Genomic DNA, 4,086 nt, shown 5'->3' on the forward strand with positions numbered 1-4,086 from the left:
TATAAAAGACCTATTTAAGGCTTTGGCAGTGACTCAGGTAAGAAGAGTGTACCCAACATAAGGGTTCATCTTGACTATGGCTGGTATTCTCAGCAGCGAATCCCTAGTACATAGTAGGTGAACAGTAAACATTTGCTGAATAAATACATTATGCATAATAAGAAACATTTAAGTCGGGCACCTGGGTGGTTAGTCGGTTAAGTGTCTGACTCTTGCTTTGGGCTCAGGTCATGATCTCAGGGTCCTGGGATCCAGCCCCGAGATGGGCTCCACACTCAGCACAGAGTCTGCTTGAGATTCTTTCCTCCTCCCTCACCCTCTTCCTCTGTTCCTCCCGAAGCTCCGGCAATCATGCCTGTACTCTCTCTCTCCCTTTAAAATAAATAAATACATAAAATCTTAAAAGAAATAAATATTCAAGGGATGAAATCGAGGGCCTGAGCTAAGATAATGACAATGGTAATGGAAAATGGGGGAAAAAATAGAAAAAATATTAAGATAAAATCAATACGATTTAATATTAAATTAGAAGTGGGAAAAGAATATATGATCTTGAAGTTTGAAGCTTGGGTGCTTTGGGAGTGGAAGAAGAAGATAATGAGTCTTCTACCCCCACCTGTGCATAGAAAAGATATTTTAATGCAAATCTTTCTCATTAGAAGTATGATCTATGGTTGACCTTGGTAAACACAGTACAGAAAGGAGCACAATTAAGTAGATTACAACTGACATAACATTGAGTTTACAAATTATCTAGCTATACTTTCTGAAACAGCCATAAACAGTACTCTTAGCTAAGCTAAAAAGCAAACTATATGCTTCAAAGAATGAATAGCTTAGGTCCTACTCCATATCTCTCAACAGAAAATACAAAAAGAAAAACAGCTAATTAAATAGAAATGCTGCCCTATAGCTCATCTCACAATTTTAAAAGCAATCCATTTACCTTAACTACTCCTAACAGATACCTTCTAAAAGGCAAGGATACAGGTTAAGCGAAACTCAATGTTCCCAGCTCACAATGTTTCCATCTCTGCCCGGATGGATGGTAAAATAAGCAAGATGATCTACATACTTCCTACCGTAATATCCAGCTATTTGCTAAAAAGGATGTTTGCTTTTTACACCAGAGATATTCTGAGGTTCCCCTGGGCAGTCAATCACAGGAGAAAGTGGTTCTCTCTTAGCAGAGACAATGTTAGAGACTGAATCACATTGATAAACCTGACCACGTTTCTCTTTGAAATCTTAAACTAAAGCGTAGATAAAGATAACATTTGGTTACTTAACAGTCAGTTACTTAGTGGGATATTCACTAAGAAATTTCATTTCTTGCTTCAGAGTAACATGAGCTTTTGAGATTTTTCTGAAGTTTTACGATCAAAGAATAATTAGACACAAACCTGTTAGCTGGAAATGGAGCCTCTTCTTAAGACTTCTTCGACCCACTTGATATAGTCTGAATATATAGGAAAATAATTGCCTGTACTGTTTACCATAAAGATGTTTTAAGTATATCACAAACATCAACCACTTCACATCTGACTAGCAGCAGCATATTTCCAAGGCCAGGATGATCTCCCTACCAGCAAGAAGCACTTATGTTAGGTAAGGATGTGGAAACACATTATGCAACCATTTGTACAATTGTATTTTGATTAGCCAACAGTTTTCATCTTAGAGTCATAACTTTGTGATCACCTGGCCTACCTAACCCAATGCCCTGCTTTCCAAATTGTGTTCTACCTATTATTAAAAATCAACAGGCATCTGATTCCTCAGGATGCCCTGCAAGCTTGGCCCAGCATTCCACGAACTTGATCGATTATTTACACTTTGGGAATCAACTCTCTGCTCACAGTCCTTCTATTTCTTTAGTTTAAGTCTGAGGAAACTCACTCAGGAAGGAGGTTGGAAGATACTTCCATAAGTCACCCAAGAGGGCTGAGACCAAAATACAAGCACCTCGGCCATTAAAGGCATGGCAGTTGGCTAGTAAGAACTTTTTCTTAGATTCAAGCATTAAACATACACCGGATAGGCCATTTTCCACAAAAGGGATAAAAAATTATTCTGGAATCTTAAAACACAGTGTTCACTGGGAAGAACTGCCATTTTTCATGTCTCCTTCCTTAAAATGCCATTCTTGCCACAGCCCAGATTGAAATTCCTAGGACTCAGTGGGGGAAAGTTGAGAAAACCCATGGTGCATTAGGGAAAACAGAAATTCTCAACCAAGAAAACAGAAATTTAAGAAGCACAGAGGAGTTTGTTCTCACAGAAAAAGAAATCTGGGATAGTACTCATAGGAACACTCATATTATCCCCAGGACAGCCTGTAAATAAGTTGTGTTACCACTGACAAATTTTTAAGATTTTTCAAACTAACATCTGAATTCCCAGAAAATGTATTATGCTCTTAGGAAATGTTTCTCTCAGTCCTTTGCCTTGCACGTTGTTCTCTCTCTCTCTCTCTCTCTGGGGTCATGGACAGCAGAGTCTCACAGCCATACAAACAGCAATAAAAGCCACCAGCTATTGAACACTTAACCACATGCCAGGCACTATGCTAAGTATTTGATAGACATTTGAGTGCTTTAACCCTCACCGCAATTCCTACAAGTTGGTGGTATTAACCTCATTTTCGATATAAACAAACTGAGGTACAAAGAAATTAAGAGAACGGCGGAAAAGTTGGATGGCTAAGAGGTAGCAGAGGCAGGATTCAAATCCCTTAGTTTAGAGCCATACTGTTTTTATTGCTAATAATTTTATTGCTAAAAATGGAGAGCAGGGCGCCTGGGTGGCTCAGTCCATTAAGTGTCTGCCTTTGGCTCAGGTCATGATCTTGGGGTCCTGGGATCGAGTCCCGCGTCGGGCTCCCTGCTGATCAGGGAGTCTGCTTCTCCCTCTCTCTCTGTCCCTTCCCGCCCCCTTGCGTGCTCTCTCTCTCAAATAAATAAAATCTTTAAGAATTAAAAAAAAAAAAAGAAAGCAAGCAAGCAAGCAAGCAGAGGACGGACCAAGTATAAACTTGGCTACTGCATGGGCATTTGGACTATAGAAAAAAAAATGTGTCTTCTTTCTCATGTCCTTTCTTACCCCTAAAACTGAACCCACAAGTGATGGAGGCTGGTGTAAGGCATACAAATTGGAATTGCAGAAAAGCAACTTAGAAATGGGTGTTTAAAGGTTGGTTAATTTGATTGAAGTAAGAGTGGAATGGAAGAGATGAATTAAGAGCACACTGAATGGCCAACTTTAATCTCTAGTTTTATTCAAGATGCATAATTAGAGAGAAAAAGTCCCAAGTACATCTGCTGGTCTATAAATGTAACCAATTTCATTTATTTAAATGTCATCAAAGCTTCTTCACTGTTGGATTCTGGTAGAAACCTTATTCAGTTTTTCCCTAGCTATGTAAACATATTTGGACAGAAACTTATGTGAAATATGTATGTATATATGTATGCACACACATAACCCGTTACCCAATATTTATTTACTACACCTTCGACAACACAGAATCTAAGAGGAAAACAGAAAGTAGGCAAATGTTCTCTTTGCAAGCAGCATAGACACAGTAAACATCATGTGCTTTCATCCCCGCACTTGCCCATGCTAAGAGCGTTAAGAACTTTTATTTTGCTGTTACTGCTCACAGCTCAGTATTTGGTAACCTGTTTTTCATTCCACTGCTGATAAGAAGTAAAGAGAAAGGGAGGATTATTTTTTTTTTTAAAGATTTTATTTATTTTGACAGAGACAGAGAGTGTACAAGCAGTCAGAGGAAGAGGGAGAAGCAGGCTCTCTGCTGAGCAGGCTCCAAGAGCCCGATGCGGGGCTCGATCCCAGGACCCCAGGATCATGACCTGAGCCGAAGGCAGACGCCTAACGACTGAGCCACCCAAGCGCCCGAGCGGGAGGATTATTAGAGGCAGCCGTCCTTGGAGGCAGCAGAAAGTGAGAACTGACAGGCAAATAACCAAACGATAGAAAGTATATTCACATACACATAGTTGCTTAACGTGCTGCTGTAGGGTAATGGGTAATGGGTAATGGGTAATGGGTAAATGAATGAACCTT

The 4,086-nt window shown here is 39.7% G+C and overlaps 1 long non-coding RNA gene across 1 annotated transcript in view; it reads right to left on the minus strand.

Annotated features, from left to right (window-relative positions):
- LOC118019311 overlaps positions 1-217 on the minus strand; it is an 11,398-nt gene extending 11,181 nt beyond the window's left edge. Inside the window, exon 1 of the long non-coding RNA XR_004681654.1 lies at positions 182-217. This is a non-coding gene — a long non-coding RNA (uncharacterized LOC118019311). The remainder of the gene's footprint in view (positions 1-181) is intronic.
- Between the last annotated feature and the right edge of the window lie 3,869 nt (positions 218-4,086).

The sequence above is a fragment of the Mirounga leonina genome, unplaced genomic scaffold, assembly GCF_011800145.1.
Source record: "Mirounga leonina isolate KUSES-001 unplaced genomic scaffold, KU_Mleo_1.0 Mir_173, whole genome shotgun sequence".
In the NCBI taxonomy this organism is placed as follows: Eukaryota; Metazoa; Chordata; class Mammalia; order Carnivora; family Phocidae; genus Mirounga; species Mirounga leonina.